The 19,405-nt window shown below is 43.4% G+C and overlaps 1 protein-coding gene across 5 annotated transcripts in view; it reads right to left on the minus strand.

Annotated features, from left to right (window-relative positions):
• Window positions 1–19,405, minus strand: part of Sgms1 (sphingomyelin synthase 1) — a 257,314-nt gene that overhangs the window by 175,905 nt on the left and 62,004 nt on the right. Inside the window, exon 1 of one of the 5 annotated variants that reach the window (XM_021195017.2) lies at window positions 12,210–12,385. The exons of the other annotated variants lie outside the window; for them this stretch is intronic. The gene's annotated coding sequence lies outside the window, so the exon portion shown is untranslated. Of the gene's footprint in view, window positions 1–12,209; window positions 12,386–19,405 lie in introns of those variants that run through there. 5 annotated transcript variants of the gene reach the window in all.

The following is a 19,405-nucleotide window of genomic DNA, read 5'->3' on the forward strand; positions in this document are numbered from 1 at the left end:
CTTTGTAGACCAGGCTGGCCTCAAACTCAGAAATCTGCCTGCCTCTGCCTCCCAAGTGCTGGGATTAAAGGTGTGCGCCACCACACCTGGCTCAACCTCTATTTTTAATAATGATTCTTAAACAGTTTAACCTTCCTTCTAGCCCACCACCCACCAGGGGTAGTGGAAAAGGAAGGATATGGGGAAGTAGACCTGTTTAGAAAGATTCTTTGGCACAAATCCCATCTGCACTGTCAAAAAATCAGCAGTTCAGTTCACAGGAAACAACAGCGGCAGGTCGATCCACCCGCAAAACTTCACAAATACACCAGCGGTCCACTTCAGTAGAATTGGGACAGGAAACCGGAATCAGCAGTGGTGGAACTACCTAGCAGAGACAGCCAGGCCTCAGCCTGGCCCGAGTCAGCAGGAGGGGCCCAAAGGGATACCAGGAGAAGTTCTTGGCTGTGCCTCTCTCAGGGAATTGAAGATCAGAGAAAATTGGAGCCCCACAAGCACTGCACAGCCGGCTCTATCAGCAAGCCAAGCTCTGTCTCCATCACTATTCGTCCAGTTTAGAGCGCTCTAATCATCACATGTCCTCTATGGACCTTGCCTCAGCACATGCATCTGTCTCAGCTGACATCACTCGGCCAGTCAGCCTAAGCCCGTGGAAGGAGCGAGAATCTGAGGCACACCACCAGACATTTTTTGGCAAGTTTCTCTCTATGGAGTCCCAGCAAATGGAGCTCAACTATGCACGTAAGGCAAACCAATACATGTGTGTCTGTAGCAAAGAATCCTTCATCGTGTGTCCTTTCATGTGCTTGCTTTAGCAGAACATTCTTTTATCTGCATGAACCGCAGAGAAACGTTCCTTTGCCAGTTTACCTTCCCTTTCACCTGTGTCCACTTCGGGAAAACACTCCTTCACGTGTTTGCCCCAGCAAAACACCATCCAACACAACTAACTTTCCAAAAAACTCTTAAGTTTCCATTCCAAACATGTTGGGCAGCTTTGTACTGAAGGAGGTTTGTTTTCTGTTGAGGTAGTCGGGTAGGAAAATCTGAATGTTGCCACCCAGGCAGCAAGAGCTGGGAGTGGCGGGTTTAGCAGAAACTGGTTAGTGTAAGATGCTTTGAGGAGGTAGAATCACCAAGGACTTGCTTCAAGAGAGGGCAAAGGAGATGGTGGGGTGAGAGCAGAGCAAGGAAGGCTCTCACGGAAGAGCTAGGACATACGGGGAGAGTGAACAAACCGAGAATGCAGGATTTAGGAAAGAACTGAATTGAAAAAAATCTTGTTTCAGTCACAGAAAAAGATTAAAATACAAGGTCTTTATTTTCTTTTAGTCAGATTTTATACTAGTGATGCTACACACAAGAGATCAATAGAATTCAACAGATACCATGGACATTTCTCATTTTCTAAATGTCAGTACTTTTTCCAACTTTATTTTTAATCTCACAGCAATATAAATCAACAAACAGTAAAACTCCCACTATTGACATTTTGGGAGGGGTCTTTTTGGAGGGAGTGTTGTTGTGTGGTACTTGTTGTTTGTGTTGTTCTTGTTGTTCTTGTTGCTTTGAGACAGGGTCTAGCTCCAGAAGATCTCACATCTGGGACCATCCTGCCATCCTGTAGTGGGATTATAGGATTATAGGCATGCTCCACCACAACTAGCTACTGAAAACTATATTTTCAAGAATATCACAGTGACTTGCCTGATAAAATATGATGCATGCATATCATGCCATCATTTGTTGAAGACAATATTTGCTGTAACTTTAAATCCTAAGGGAAGATATCCAGAGCTCAGGATCTACACTGACCTTGAACTACAGCAAGCAGGTCCCCTGACGGTGTGCACCCAAATGCCTTACTCAGCTAACTGTGGTGTCTGGCCATAGAGAAGTTATACTAAAGTTCACAGGCATCTGTTCCAAGTGTGGCAACACTTAAAGGTGATATGGAGGATGGGGCTAAGAGCCTTGAAAATAAAGATGCTGACCCCTGGATGAGCAACCTGCTCTAGGAGACATCCAAGAAGGGGAAGTCACTTGTATCCAATTCTAACAAGAGAGCCAGGACAGAGCCATCAGAAATAGGACTAGACTCAAATGACAGGTACAGCCACCAGAGTTTTATCTCCAGGTAATATTCAATCTCCTAGAAACAAGCCATGAGTTCCTGGCAGCCCCTTCTACTCAGGAGAGGTTCTGTTCTTGAGCGCCACTAGGTTTTCCTGGCTTAGGACCCAGATTCTGTGCTAGAGGTGCAGGCACAGCGTCAAGAAGCAAAATAAATAGGAAGCGGTTTCTGAGTACTAAAAAAAAAAATCTAGTCTTGCATATTATGGAGTGATCAAGGAGAGGGGGAGAAAGAAGTGAGAAAGAAGTCAAATCGCCCTCTTGATATGACACAATCCTGTTTTGAAAAAACTAAAGACCAAAATGGTACATGCTTTCAGCAAAGTAGTGGGACCCAAAATCTGAATATAAAAATCAAGCTTGTTATTGGCAGACAGCGTTGAAGATGGCAAGGCAGCTACATCACTGGCACACATATGGAAATGGCACTGCCCTTCAGCACCAAGGAGGGCTTTATAACATCACAGGGACTGGCATGGTGCCTATGCCCTGGCACCTTCAAAATGGTATTCATTAGAGTCTCAAAGTTACCAGATCACAGGCGAGTGACCTCCTACAAAGACTTTACTAATGTCTTCTCCTGTCAGACTTACACAGGCAGGAGAATCAAAAAAAGGTGCCAGCCAGTCCCCAGGTTGGCAGTCCTGGCTGTGGAGGCCACATGGGAGGAGTCCAGATGCCCCCTCTGAGTGTTCTTCTGTTCCTAAAGCTTTTCTTGCTGCATAAACAGCACCCGCAGCAACAGAACAAGGCACACAGCTTCTGTCATAAGCCCACAGAGACGGGAGTTTGAAAAGCAAGTTTAACAAGAGTCCCTCCTGCTCAGAATACAGGGCACTGCTCTTCCAACTCTATGCTCACTCTGAACTTCACAAAGCAGATGACTGTACCCTCGTTTTATCCATTACAAGATGATTTGGACTTTCTCCCAAGTAAACAAAAGGTTTATATTCCAAATGAGCACAGCTCTTCAGAAAGGAGCCCAGTAGATATTCTTGGTTGACAGGGTTGGGTTAGCACACCACTGGACTAAATTAATTCTTCCTCACTAGGAGAGAACTGCTATAGAATATGACACAGGAAAGCTGTTCTGTCTCTGTGGACCCACGTGCAGGAGGAACAGCACCTGAGACTGGCAGACTCCCATAGTCAAAGACAACCTACTCCAGGATCAATGGCTTGGTCCAAAAGTGTTCTAGTAATAAAAGAATAATAGTGTTTGGGGCAAAACAGCACAGCAACTATGTTTGCAGTTCTACAGATAGCTGAAAGCTCACTAACACATATCCTCAGTTACACATCAAAGACCTGTGAAATACAAATGGCAGCAGCCAATGAGAAAGAGGCAATCACACGCTTGCTCACTACACAACCAGGGCTCAGTGATCACTTGTTAGACAGTAAAAAGTATGGAAGACTTCAAAAGATCAACAACAAAAGTAATTTTGAACTTAACAGAAGGCAACCATAAAAATATAATTAGATTCAGGTGTTAAGTAGGGATATCAGGAGTTCAAGGTCATTCTTAACAGTGCAGGAGAGAGCTGTCGCCCACAAGTTATCTTCTGACTGCCACAGGCATTTTGACATGACACAAATAAATAGATAAATGAAAATAAATAAAACAATGACATGAAAATTTTAGACTCCATTTATTTGGATTATGTGACTTTCTACTTTTTTGTTCAGATTATTAGCAAACCGATGGCTTAGTTACTAGTAATGTATTGGCCTAGTGCTGAAGGTCAGCACTGTGGGGCCCCAACCTTATCCCTTAAGGCTATTCCTACCCTAAGCTGCCCTCCAGCCAAACTTCTACCATCTATCTACAACAGAAGCAGGAAGAAGGCAGGGGAGAAAGGAGAGGTCAGAAGGCTCAGCCCAATGACTTCAGTTCATCTCACCAATGCCAACAAACTGTCCTCTGACCTCCACATGGACGACAAGGTGTGGATGTGCCTGTGATGGTTTGTATATGCTTGGCTCAGGGAGTGGCACTACACCTGCTGGAGTAGGTGTGTCACTGTGGGTATGAGCTTTAAGACCCTCATCCTGGCTGCCTGGAAGCCAGTATTCTGCTAGCAGCCTCCATATGAAGATGGAGAACTCTCAGCCCCTCCTGCACCATGCCTGCCTGGACGCTGCCATGTTCCCGTCTTGGTGATAATAGACTGAACCTCTCAACCTGTACGCCAGCCCCAATGAAATGTTGTCTTTATCAGAGTTGCCTTGGCCATGGTGTCTGTTCACCCTAACTAAAACAATGTCTAAATACACACACACACCACCACCACCACCACCACCACCACCAACAACAACAACAACAACAAAACAGAAAAATTAAGGGGAACCTGGGAAGGAAAAAGAACTCTTCACTCCATAAACCAGTTGCAATTCTCTCCCCAGCTAAGAATAAACGAATTCCAGTACAGCTAATAAAATTTGCTATGAAGCTGCCAACCAGAGACAGTATATCTTCTTCTATAAAGGAATTTCAATAGCAATGTTAATTTTTCAATAGAACATGTATGAATTGCTCTTGTGCTTGCTGTGACACAACACCCGGTAAACGGCACATGCTGCCTCTATAGCTTTTCATCTCTTACTTCCTCCTTTTTTGTTCTTTTGAGACACAGTTTCTCTGTATAGCCCTGGCTATTCTGGTATTCACTCTGTAGACCAGGCTGGCCTCAAACTCAGAGATCAGCCTGCCTTTGCCTCCAGAGTGTAGGATTAACAGGTGTGCCCCACACTACCTGGCCCCCTCCTCCTTTCTATTCAGCCTGGACCCCAATCTCAGGAAATGGTGCCTTGCACATACAGGGTGGATCATGCTACCTTAACTTGATAATCTAGAAAGTTCTGCACAGACCTAAAGAGTGGTTTGTTTCTATGGGGACTTTAAAACCAATCAGCTTGGCAATCAAGATTATTAATCTCACCATGCTTAAAGTTTAAGGAAATGCATCCTTACTCCTTCTCAAACGTGAACCAGGAATTAACTGGGAGCCTCAAACGGGCTACAAACTGTTTATAGTAAAACCCATATTTTAAATCCCCTGTATAAGGTTTGCACAACTCGTGGTTTTATCTCTTACACTGTAATCCTATCAGGCATATATATCTAAAGGAACTTAAACACTGCCCTAAGAAGCCTACGCTTGACTGGTTTGCAATCATCTTGCAGTGCTAGGAAATAAAGGAGGAAAAGGAACACGCATACAAACATCACGATTATGGGGTGTGTCAAGAGCCACCAGAATGACCTCCCAGTGACCAAAGTGGAGATGTCTAGGGTAATACAAATAAAAGCACACACTACTGGATGAAAATCGAAGTATAAATTATCCATGAATCCTTTCTGCTATGTACAAAATGACATGGTCAGTAAATAGTGGAAAACTGAAGTATAAATTATCCATGAATCCTTTCTGCTATGTACAAAATGACATGGTCAGTAAATAGTGGAAAACTGAAGTATAAATTATCCATGATATCTTTCTGTTATGTATAAAATGACATGGTCAATAAGTAGTGGTTAACATACTGTGGTGGTTTGAATACACTTAACCCAAGGAGTGGCACTATTGGGAGGTGTGGCCTTGTTGGAGTGAGTATGGCCTTGTTGGAAGAAGTGTGTCACTGTGGGGGTAGGCTTTGAGACCCTCCTTTGGATCAAGATATAGAATTTTCGGCTCCTTCAACACCATGCCTGCCTGGATACTGCCATGCATCCCACCATGATGATAATGGACTGAACCTCAGACCCAATTAAATGTCATTTTATAAGAGTTGACTTGGTCATGGTGTCTCTTTACAGCAGTGGAAACCCTGAGACACAAACATAAGTCTTATCTAGAAGAATTCAAAGTGCTTTGTGTAGATATTTCATCTGAGCACAATTCGTCGTGTGTGGGCTACGTGACAGCATAGAAGCTTGCTGTCACTGTCTCAGCCTCCTGAGGTAACCCAGGTCACACCAGCAGAGAGAAAAGAAACCATGGTGCTTTCTCCACCTGAAAAAGTACAATGAGCCTTTAAGGCCAGTCTGGTGGACAGAGAAAGTTCAAGGACAGCCAGGGTTACACAGAGAAACCTTGCCTTATAAAACAAAAACAAACAAATAAAAAGTATAATGAGAAGAATATCTCATTTCCCTGATCCTGCAAAAAACAATCTAATCAGAAAATTCTGAGGCCAATCCCAATCGAAGGTCACCATAAACACCTCTGATCAGTACTCCTCAACACTGTCAAGGTCATCACGAAAAGGAGAAAGGAGAGAAATAATCTGTCATCACAGCCTAGAAGCCTCTAGATAGGATGTGGTGTTGGAGTTTGTCAAAAGACCCCTACAAAGACCACAGAGACCGCCATCGCTGCAAAAACGCATGAGGATTTTTATTGATCCAACATGTTGGGGACTCCCCTCTCAGAAAGCAGGCCAGAGGAGAGACCCAGAACAAAGAAAGAACACACTTTTTATACCTTTGTAAGGGGCAGATTTGAGCAACAGGGTTCTCATCGGTGTAGCAAGTAACCCTTTCAGGCAGTGGTTGGTTTGTATAGTGACTAAGTAACCCTTTGGCCTCGTCCCTCACTTTGCCTGCCCCCATGGTAGGTTATTATGATTTGGTCAGCTTTTAGCTATGAAGTCACAGGGAATCCTAGCAAGGTGAGGGCGATCTGCAATCTTCCTCAGAATTCAGTGTGGGACGAGGCAGGGGGATTTCTCTGGGAGCTGCTGTCTTGTTATGGTTATTTCTCTGAGAACAGCTAATATTGTTTTGGCAGCTGTAGGCTCAGTCATTGTGACCGCTAAAACTATGATTTTACATTTGTTTACTCAGCCAGCTTCCTCATCTGGCTCTGCACTTGGCCTGCTAGTACAGTTTGGAAAGTCCTTTTCAAAGGGGAAGGTACTGGATGGTCTTGAATTCGTTTTGGATATTACAGTGGCATGCTAGATGTTAGCGTGCAGAGAGGGGGCGTTATATAAAAAGCAGGAAAGCTGGATAAAATATGATTCAAATTAATCATTTCTCAATATTAGTTGTGGTCGACATACAGCACTACCATTAGAAAGTTAAAGCTTCTGTTTAAAACTGTCTTTGACGCTACCGTCCAGCTTTACCCCGTACTCTGACTGCAGTAGTTTTATGTCCAAAATTGTTTCCCTCCCTACTATTCACGCTGCCTTTAATAGCTCCTATCACTTAGAGAAAAGTTGGCAAACTTCTTATGTGGATGTTAAGGTGGCAGATACTAAGAGCACTGCAAGCCCCCCACCCCATCCTTCTCTGTGAGAGTCCTCTAGACCATTCCATGTCAGAACAACTCCACCCATTTCATAACTCATAGCTTTTAACCCCTAAAACTCCTCAAACACAACACCAAAACTCACGTATTGCAAGATGCAGACTTCACAATCTATACTTCTTGAATTCAGGAGGCTAAGGCCTGGAGGTGGCCAATTGTTTGAGACCAATTTGAGAATAAGTTCCAGGACAGTTTAAGCTACCAAGTAAGACTATATTAACAATTAAAGGATGGATGGATGGATGGATGGGTGGGTGGATGGTCATTTAACTCTACTTATTTGCATTGGTTTTTAAGTCATAAAGCAACACATAATTGGTTAACATATACTTCAAGCTTTAAAAATACTAATGGGAATAAAAATTCGACCAGAGCTTCCTTCCATTCTCAGGCATTCTACCAACTATGAACAGGTGTGCCCTTCCAAAAGAAGTACTCTGTAATCCAAGTCCGAGGAATTTTGGACTCAACAAAGTTAAGCTACTTTCTTTATAGCAGGAATTGACTGCATTGTGAATGTCCTCAAAGATAGATATCCTACCCAATAATCCTCAGATTTGTTTGGCCATGGAATATTTATACATTTTTACCCTCTGTGAACTGTAAAAGCAGTTAGCAATTTTTTTTTTTTTAAATTAGGTGCATTCAGGACAGATGAAAGGTTTTAATTCTGTCAACATGTGGCAGGCCTAACAATGGCCTATTGAATGGAATTTACATCATAATCCCTAAAACTTATGCATGTTTCTTTACAAAGTAAAAAGGGAAGGCAGCAAGCCAAGGGGTTGGGGAGAGGGGCTTTTACAAATGCAATTAGACTAAAGATATTGCATTGGAGAGGCCTGGTTCATCCCTATATACAGTCAAAGGTGTAGGAACCAGCCTGATACCAAATACCAGGGGTGTAGGGGAGGAAGGCAACTGATCTCCCAGAGACAAATAAGTCAGTCCAAGAAAAGGGATACTGGAGCCACCACAAGCTACAAGAGAAAAGAGCAGATTCTCCTAGACCCTGCAGAGAGGGAGGGGCAGCCCTACACACACCTTCACTTCAGACCATTAAAGCAGGTACTAGACTTCAGGCACTCACAACTGTCAAAAGGCAAACTCATGATGCTCAAGCTGCTGAGTTCATGATAATTTCTTGCAGCATCCACATGGCCATATGACTTACACTTGGTATCAATACTGATTTCCGTTTTGTGTTTGGAGTCCTAACTCAACTCTATAAAAACTGTCACTGGGGGCAAATGTTGAATAGCTTCTCCTATTCAAGGCCCCTTGTGTTTCACAGCTTGTAAAATCTAATGGCCTGCAAGTCAGCAATGGCCACACTCAGTCAAGCTGTGCTAGCCACAAACCAGAAGCATTTGACAGAAAGTAAAACACACACAGCTGGAACATACAGAAGCCCTCATTAAATATTCTTCAATGAAGTCTGATTACCCTTGTCCTCAATAAAGTCCCCATTAACCTTGCTTGCTGAGGTTTCACCATTCACTTAAAAGAGTATCCTAACTGATGATGAAATGCCCTGGAACTGGACTGAGCCAGCAAGATTTAAGAGTCATTGACTGGTTAACCACATGGCCTTGGTCAAGCTGTTTGTCCTTTGTATGACTCAGGAATCTTATCTGGAAGACAGAACCATGTTGTGATGTTTACATACTTGCTCTAAGAATGAAACGTGGAGATATAGTTCCTCTCATGTATTTGAAATGAATCAGCAGCCAACAAGTGAAAATTCAACACATGGAAATAATTATTTGATGATCACTCCTACTCGGGAAGCTGGGGCTACTTTCACCTCAATCTACGCCTCTTTGATCTTCCGTTTCACAAACTAAAAATATTTAGCTTGCTGGACACTGAAATGACCTCAACAGAGAAAGGCAGATGGCAAAGCTCCACGTTATGCCTCTGGATCATTGCTTTGGGTGTCTGGATCAATGATGAGAGTTAATAGTTCTAAGGCATGTGCTCTCTGCCGTGTTACCTTCATGGCACTCATTACAAGGCTTACAGTTCGTGTTCTTGCAGCAGGTCTCCTGTGTTCGTGGTCATCTGGACCGACTAAAGCAAAACACCACCGAATTCCATCTAACTGTGAGCTACTGAAGCTCCACCTGGAAGCCTTTGTCTTCCCTGTCAGCTGTGCTCACAGCAGCGAAATCAAACCATTCTGATAAAGCTCAGGGAAGCAGGCGCACAGTGAGGCAGGAGTGGCTCCACAACAGTCACCAGTTGCCACCACCCCCAAGCGCCACCTGCTGCCGCATCTGATATCACAGCTTACACTGGTGATTCAGAAGGCAGAGTGCATCACACCCTAGGGCAAATGTCAGCTCACCTTATGACCATACATCTGGACAGACGTCAGACTTGATTCCTTCTGGAGGAACTTTTTGCAGGGTGTGGTAGCTCCTGCTGGCAATGCCAGGATTTGAGAGATAGAAGATGGAGACTAAAGAATTTAACACAAGAGTGTACTCTGACTTAACAACAACAACACAAGGCTGGAGATGTAACTCAATGACTGATTGAGCAAGTGTTCGCCTAGTATGTCAAGGCTTTGAATTGAGTGCCTACAAAAGACAGACAGACAGGCAGGCAGAGACACACTAGTCCCCAGCTAAATTGCCGTAGGCACCAATACCAACTACCAGCAGAAATAAATCCAATTAAAGGATCTGATCAAGAAAACAAATAAGCCTGGATACTAGCTACATTTAAAAAAGAAAAAAAAAAAAAAACAGCAGTAATAACATTCCCTTGCCAGGGACAAATAGATGGAGATTCAAATAGCCCAGCGTCAGCAAATACACATAATAGGCTTTCCTGGTCTATTGAGACCATGGTGAGACACACCAAAATCCTAATAGAGACTCACAGTTCAGAAAAAGAAGCTCAAGCTAATGAAAAGCTTAGTGGTAATAGTTTCTAAGAATCTCCTTTTTATTGTTGATTGAAGTATAGGTTAAATATCCAAATGCCTGTGGAGCCACCCACCCTGTAGCTGGGAAGATGCAAAGCCAAAGAGCTGTGAGTATGTCCCGTGTGCACACACACACACACACACACACACAGAGAGACCCATCCATGTCGGTATGTTCACATCTTCTTCTCACTAAATGTAGGGTTAAGAACACAGAATGTTAATGCAAGTAACAGTCTCGGATATCTCTAGCTAAATAGAAAAACAAAACAATCTTACAAAATGGAGCCACAAAGGACATACCACCAACATCTTTTCTTCTTAAAATCCCCAGTCTTCCATGTAGCGGGTAAGAAGCAACAGGACAAATCAATGCTTCCAAGGCAAATCAGCAGGAACCTCACAGACATCAACTCTTGAGTTTTTAATTGCAAAGCCTCTAGATATTTGCTGAGAATCATCCAAGTTACTAACTTACAATTCAGCAAGTGAGTCATAGTCTATCTACTCCTAAAGCACACTTGAAATGCTCAGAGTCTAATGCAGTCCACCATCTCCCCAGGTTCAAGATCTTAAAAGAAACACAACAGAGCCTGGCTCACAAACAAGATGCTCGAGAAGATGCCAATGCTGGGTCCTCCAGGGGGTCCGGAGAGCGGGAAGAGCACAGGATGCAGTCACGGCCTCTCCTCCAAGCCTATCCTTCTATACATGAGAAGCATTTGACAAGTGGGAGAACAACGAATTTCATATTTAAACACTAATTCTGTTAGTGACTTAAGATCCTAAAAAGCTAATTAAGTATTCAGATCTTCAGTAATTCCAATTTGATTCCCAGATACAGAAAAATGTCGCCATCTAAAGATATACACTCCCTAGAGGCCAAAGCCTGCCTTCCTGGCTAGCTTTTAAAACACTTTAGGAAATTTGACCTCAAAGTAAAATCAGCAATTTAGTGGGGGAGGGAGGCTAGAGCCTCTGAAAAAACATCCTGCAGACCAACACACATTCAGAAATAAATTGATCTCTTTTCCTATTAATACACACAACTTGCTTTCTAAAACGCTGAAGCCTTTCCCACAATTCCTTAACTTAGTTGCAGCAAAAGAATATCTCTTATTGCCAAGTTAGATTGTTCCAGATTGTTCCCTTTTGCTCTCTCCTTCATTGCCAAACATTAGCACACTGACCTTGATTCTCCAAGGCCTTGGTTTGGGTTTTCATTAAATCCCAGGGGCCGGTGACAATGGCCTCCTAATGATTTCACGGTCACCAAAATCACCCTCTCCCACATACCAAACTCCCTGAGTAAGTTTCACTCACTTATTCACTGGATTCATTCAGCCCAAGTATTTGCAGAGTTTCTACTAGGTAACAGGCCAGAGAACAGCAGCGTGCAGGCGCACAGCACAGACGCACCACACCATGGGGTTAGTCAGGCATTAGGCCTGTGCGGGGAGGAAGCAGGAAGGGGACTAGGCAGGCTTAAGAGCTGTACTTCATTAAAGGCAGTCAGCAAAGTCTCATTCCAGACAGGAAAAAAGTGGGGACCAACACGCCAGGGGATGTGTATTCCAGGTAAGACGGTCACGTGTCCTCAGGAATGCAGGGCCCAGGATACCACCATCAGAGGTGTGATCAGAGAGACCACAAAGGAAGACATAGACATAGTCCCAGCTGTGATGTTCACCTGAAATGAAGCCCAAATGGTGTTTTTCTATTTAGTAATTCCTTCCGGAAATTCCCAAAGAAACTTAAAAGGTTTTGAGAATATTGAGAGAGAGAAAAAGTACAGAACTATAGAGCTGAGCATTAGGATTTACCTTCTTGTTTGCTCAGCGATCAACACAGGACCCACCAGCATCGCGTTCAAATCAACCACTGGGAACGCTCGTTTTCTGGGGTGAGGGTCAATGCCTCTGAGAACTGAGACAAGAGCGTGAAGACAAGTGTCCCCAGTCTTCCAGTGGCGACTGGGCTCTAAATGTGTTCTGTCATCCCGCCTCCTGCTAGCTGGGCGTCAAGTCTAAGCAAAGTTAATATTAAAAAGCTAAGTAATGGGCTGGTGAGATGGCTCAGTGGGTAAGAGCACCCGACTGCTCTTCCAAAGGTCCTGAGTTCAAATCTCAGCAACCACATGGTGACTCATAACCATCTGTAACAAGACCTGACGCCCTCTTCTGGAAGTGTCTGAAGACAGCTATGTGTGTAATTACATATAATAAATAAATAAAGATTAAAAAAAAAAAAAAAAGCTAAGTAATATGCCTTGCGGGTCTGTTGACTTTGCTCAAGCGTTCAAATACAAACAAAAAATTGGGTACAATTGAGAGGCATTTTCCAATTGAATATTCACTAGAGAGTACTGTTCTTTGCCAATGGTTTTGAAGTTAATTATTAAAAATGCTTTAGACATCTGCAAGACGGATGAAAGAGCCGATGAATGATGACTTTCAAGAAGACAGAGCCGACCTTTTGTTAGATCTGACTTAAATCACAGAATGAAGAAGCATCAATAGTAGTCATTTGCAAGGGTAGAAAAACAATTCTTCAGCATCGTTTTATTTTAAACGAACAGTTGTTACTCGAAAACAAGAACAATGACCTCCTACTCTTAATATTTAAGTAATGGTGGTTAGTTACACGAGGCAGGGGAATGGCCATTTTACCGTGGCAATAAAAGAATACCTTGATTACAAAAAAATTTTAGTAAAATGTTCCTAAGGAGAATATATGCTTTATTTGAAGCTATACATAAAACTGTGCACATTTGTTGTAGAAACTGGACTCTGATCTAGACATCTGAACTAGCAAAAGGAAATAAATCCCAAAAGGGCAAAGGACAGCAAACAGCACAGAGAGGCACCCTTTCCAGTGTGGAGCAGGAGGTGAGTTCACAGGAACTTGGGAACCCAAGTCTTTTCTATCAGGCAGGCACGGAGGCTACCTGCCCTGAGGCTTCATCTTCTATCTCCAACTCCCAAAGACATGCCAGGAGCATTGATTCCCAAGTGTGGGATCTTGACCAGAGGTCAGTAGAAATCGTTAAAAACAGAAAGGGAACGGACATTTCTCTGGCCCTATGGTTCCATTAGCAACTGATATAAACAGCAATCATCAGATGCAATTCCAATTTCTACTTCTCACACGGTCACCCTAACAGGTACCCTGGACACTTCCTCTCACCTTAAAAGTGAAGGACCGAACAGAGACACAGCGAGGTTAAGCTATCGCACAGCATCCAAGTGATGTAGCTCTAGGTCCCAGCTGTAAGCAAAACACTTTCCTCCTCTATGCTTCAGGACTCTAGGATTTCAGAGTATGGCTGGCAATTAATTATGTATTATGTATTCAGTCGACTCTCATTACTTTATTATTGTTTTTGTTAATCAGGTTTTGAATTTTAGGGATCTTATACTTAGAGGCACCACATAAACATCCACCCCTATCTATGGCATCTGACTCCATCACCATCGTGAAAGGTGATCAAGCTACCCTGGCTGCTTAAACATCATACCTAGAATACCCCAGAGGGAAGCAGCTTGGAATAAGTCACACATTGCTGCAGAATGACACCTGACATCTTTTCCTGGTTAAAGAGGAGCTGGGCTCTGTTTGGTGTCAGTGGTGTAGACTTCAAAGGCCTCAGACCTAATACTGCATCTCACTGGTCTGGAAGTCATTCAAGATTTCCCCCCAGAGATCCATTCTGACCACATCTGGAAGAAAGAGACCACAAAGCTAAGGAAAACATAAATATGCCTTAGGGTACCCACTCCACATCAAAGACCTGGTGCTAACACTGTCTAAGGGCTAGTCAAAGAAGACCCATAAAGTGTGGTTTTACTTGGGATAATCCTTTAGTTCAACTTACTTGTTTTTATAAGCAGTGTTAGTACTCAAATCACCAACAATTAAACCATCAGCCCAACTCCATCCAGAGAAGCTGCCTTCCCTATCCATCATCTTCCATGGGCTCCCAGGATGGCTAAGGTAGTCCCAGGAAACAGAGATAAACCCAGGAAGCTTACGGGATGAGAAGGGAGCGAGCAATGTCAGCTTTAGCAACGTGAACCATGGAACCCACCAGAGATATGCTAGAGTTAAAACATTTTTTGTGGTAGAGAACTTGAGCTTTAAAAAGGAGTCAAAGCCTTCTTAAATGCTGCCCAGAGATCTTCATGCGGTGCTAATCTATTCTCACTGCCTATCAACAGTTGAGTAGGGTTTCCCAGCAACAGTCACCTGAGCCAGTTCACTTAGCACAGGAAATACTCCTACAGACAGAGCTTAGGAGTCTTACACAGTGAGTTCCAGGCAAATATCCACAGAGTGACATGGGTGTTTACAAGGCATATGGGGCAAAATAAATAAATAAATAAATAATTTTTAAAAAATACAATTTATGTCCTGATATAAGTTTGAAAAGACAAAATCCACTCTCTCTTATATAAAATTATTAGAAACTTCAGTTCAATTATATAAACAGCAGGAAACATTTGACACCTTCTGCTCAAACACAGGAAAGGAAGTTTTATCAACATAGGAAAAAGGAAACAAGGCAGTTATAAACAATTCAACACGCCTGGGGTTCTCAGCGAAAAATTTCACTCCAAGCCATCAATCTGCTACACACACATGCTTAGTATCAAACATGTACACATGTGTACAAGGCATTATTTACTGGTTTTCATTTGGGGGTTTGTTTGTTTGTTTTATTTTGTTTTCATGATTCTAACAAAACTGCCAGGTAGGTGTTAATGTCAGACATTAATGAAAGAATATTACCAGTGGCAAGTGCCAGTCAAATTGATGGAGCAGCAGAGGCCTTGGTGTGGTTACTGATGGTTCCCTGCCTTCTGCAGGAAACCTGGCAGCAAAGTTCAGAAGAGCACCACACCTGTGTCACAGTTCCCCTCACGCGTTGAGGTCATTCTGGTAAAGTGTCTTCCACCGTTTCCACTGCGTTGTAGGTCTCTTGTGACCATGCTCCATTCTCACCAAGTTTGGCGTTCTGTCGGTTTTCCTAGCAGCCATCTTTAAAGGCTGCATCTTGGTGAGGGAGCACAGCACTGCAATACGAGAGAGAGTTCTGCTGGCGCTGTTCATCTCTGCCTACTTGGGTCAGACCTTGTGACTCACAATAGTCTGAGCACTGAGACCAATCAGGCTTCCAGAATGTTAGCCCTTGCAGTGAGCACACGGTTTTAAGTTGACAGATGAAGAACCAGCTAACTAGTAAAGTTCATAGGCAAAGGTGGGAGCTCAAAGGCCTGGTTTCCCCATCTGGAGTTCGTAGCACAGTCACGGGCAAGTCATAATCTCTCTGGGTGTGGTTTTTTTTCACTCCTTGGATGGCATGTAAGCGCTTACTATGTTTGCAGTGCTAGGACAAGCATTCTGCGTAAGTCATTTCATTGGATCCCAGAACAATACTACAAGGTCAGCACCCTGATGTGTCACTAGGCAGACAGGAGCCCACAGTGATGCTAGCAGAGTATAAAGAATGTGGCTATGGGGACTCCAGCACTGCTGGATAAGAGGCCAACCACAACTCCTTCCGACTCAAACTTCCCATGACACTTCAAGAATGAGCTATGCTTAATTGGTCACATTTATGCCGCCACCTTCAAATTGGTCAATAATAAATCCTTCATCTTTAAATAATAGAACTGAGCACACAGTTTTAAGTTGTTAGATGCAGAACCAGCTAACTAGTAATCTTTAAATAATAAAAGCCAGCAGAGAGCACACCTCTATCTGAGTTCAGAACATTTTCCAAAAGGTGTTAAAATAAAAAATTACAAAGACAGTGTGGAAAAAAAAAATCACCTGTGTTCAAGGGCACCTCTCTTTTCCAAATCGGCAAGCAGATTTGAGTCCCATCTTTTTTTAATATCTCAGCTTTTATAATCCCAGTCTCTCCCCAGTTCAACTCAATCTACACCTAAATAAATGGACAGGACTATAGTTTCTGGATTAAAGATTTATAGAACAAATAGGCAGATTCCAAGCCTCTGCACTTCTAGGTTATGATATGGTAGGTCTATGTAAGGTTCAGAAATCTACTGCCAAACATCCTCTGCATACATAGGTATACTATACCTACTCATACAAATACATATTTACACGCATACATGCTCACGTGTATACAAGTATACACACACATACACACATCAAGTACTCATTTACATACATACATGCACAAATTTACACATATCCTCTCTTCCTTTCGTGCATACACACATACACACACACACACACACACACACACAGAGCAGGCATAGCGCGAGCAACCATTAACTGCCCCCATCATCTCTCTGGCACAGATAGTCAGGAGACTACACCTTGAGAAATACTCTTGTATTTTATTTAATACTGATGTTTCCAGAGCAAAGTTACACATTCTTTGGTTTCGGCTCAAATGCATTTGGCTGCACTGCCCCCTCAGGAATGACTGAGTATCCAGCACGTCTTTCCCTGTGCATCTGCTCACGACCCAGGTGCCACCACCTTTAATCCAGACATCCCTGCCCTGAGCTGCTTACCATTTTGCCCTCCTAGAATGCAAAAATCTTAGCTCCGAAGTCCATGACAGCTTTAGCTGCATCCCCAGCAACGGTCTCCTGCCTTGATAAGGTCAGAGCAGAATCTCCCCTCAGGAACTAAGAGGTACTCACCAGACAGTGGCTTTCTGTTCTATACTTGACATGTAGAACATGTACTAACAGTTGGTGATACACAGCATGGTCAGTCCCTAGGCATCGTTGCATTCAGATCCATCATTCTCTGGCCAAATGCAAGTGTGAATCTGCACCCTGATGCCCATTGGAAAGGCATTCCCTGTATGCAGGGCAAGCGGTCTGAGCATACTGTGCTAACTGGCCACTCACTGCTTCTACTGAAGACCATATTACACAGGGAGAAAAGGAACCTCTCTAAAACCCTATGACACTAAAAACCACATTAAATCCTCTTACATAAGTATTCTTCTTAGGGTCATTTCCTATGCAATCAGTCCCATAGTGACTGGGGTTTGAGTTACAGGAATCCACAGGCCCAGCGTTTCTGATTACACTTGTGTATGCTTTGAGTGAAGTCACTGATACTTGATCTCAAATGCCACAAGTGGCCAGGACACCTGCTCCCAGTGCTCCAGACCAGCTCTCCCCAGATCCTGCCAGAGAACAACAGCTCTCTGGGAGGCTGAAGAGGCCTGGCCTAGGGGAATTAAAAAAAAAAAAAAAGCACCACTCGAGCCTGGGAAACACCAGATATTGGGCCAAGCTCAAGAACCTCTCCTCCAACACAGTGCTCTGGGGCCTAAATATGTGCCTGGTTCCAGCAATAACAGCACAAACTTTAACTCCACTGTAACTAAACCCTGGGAATTACCATGAAACTGTGGCTCTCCTGAGTCCACCATACAGGACAGACTCTCAAAGAGGTGGGAAGGGTCTGTCACGTATGAAGCAGGGAAAAAAAAAAAAAAAGCTGCTTCCAGGAAGTGACAGGCACAGTAGAACTGTGCACATCACAGGGGCAGGACGAGGACTAAGATCAGGAAAAATGAGAGTGGCGTTTCCAGAGAACCCTGCTGGAAGGGACTTGGGGCCAGGCAAGAAACTGCGCCCTGGAAGATCTTTGGCATTAAATATTTCTGATAAAAATGCAGCATGTTAAACTCCAGCTGGATGTAGTGACCTGAATTGAGTGCACAAGTATTTTCTCTGTGTGCTACTCATTCCACAAAGCTTAACATGGAAAAGCCCACCTTTGACCCGCTACCTCTGGGGGACAGTTAGGACTTACATGGTTCCAGTTCAAGCACAACTGAAGTCAGTTGCCTTATGGAAGACCCGTGGCTGTTGGGACTGGCCTGGAACTATTTGTTCTAAGAACTCATTTGAAGGTAGAACAATTAAGGACCATGGAAGAGTTAAGAGTCAAGAAGAACAATCTCTTGGCTTCACACTGGAGGTTGTGTCCCTGATGGCCACCAGATAGATCACATTTAACATCAAAACCCAGAATGTTCTTATTGGTGCCCATACACCCAGTGTGGTTAGAGCCCACTTCAAATTCTGTAATTCAAATGTAGTACCGGCCAATAGGCAATATATGGACTAAGGAGGACAGGAGAGTAAGAAAGGTCCATTAACATACTATTAACACACTATAAAGAGTATTAGGGATCATCAGATTATTAAAAGAAACAAGAGTAGAACCGGGATACTGTTTGCCCCTTTCCTGACACTTTTCCACCCTTGCTAGAAGCTGCATGCCAGTTAGCATCCATGGGGTTTTCTTGAAGGAATTTTTTAGTTAAGTCTCTGAAACTTTCCATTGATCTGTTTTTTTAATCAGATAACTAAGTCATATAGATACATACCCAGCCTCTATCTCCCCTCCTCCGTACTTCCTCCTCCTTGTTTTCTCTAAAGCAAGTACTGAAGTAGCAGAAACTAGATTGCTGGCAGACACACACTGGGTGTTCAGGGGGTGGTCCCAGGGTGAGGAGGGGTGGTCTTGTTTAGGAGCTAGGCTTTAAGATGAGGCTTACAGGAAAACAAAGAAAGGAGGGACGTGGGAGGGAAGGAAGAAGGAACAACCACAGGATGGGGAACAAGGCCAACCTGAACTACATAGTGAGATCAGACTTGGGGTAAGGGCTATACCTCAAGCCAGGGTTTCTCACCCTTCCTAATTGTGCAACCCTTTAATACAGCTCCTTATGCTGTGATGACCCCCAACCAAAAAAATTATTTTTGTTGCTACTTTATAACTGTAATTTTGCTACTGTTATGAATTGTAATGTAAATATCTGATATGCAAGATATTTGATATACACCTCTGTGAAAGAGGTCATGACCCACAGGTTGAGAACCACTGATCTAAGCCAACAGGACAGGTTGACTCCCAGCTGTTCAGGATGTAGGAGGCTTATAGGTTCAAGACCAGCCAAGGCTACAAAGTGAGTTCAAGGTCAGCCAGAGCAACTTAATGAGACCCTGTCTCT

The sequence above is a fragment of the Mus pahari genome, chromosome 1, assembly GCF_900095145.1.
Source record: "Mus pahari chromosome 1, PAHARI_EIJ_v1.1, whole genome shotgun sequence".
Lineage (NCBI taxonomy): Eukaryota > Metazoa > Chordata > Mammalia > Rodentia > Muridae > Mus > Mus pahari.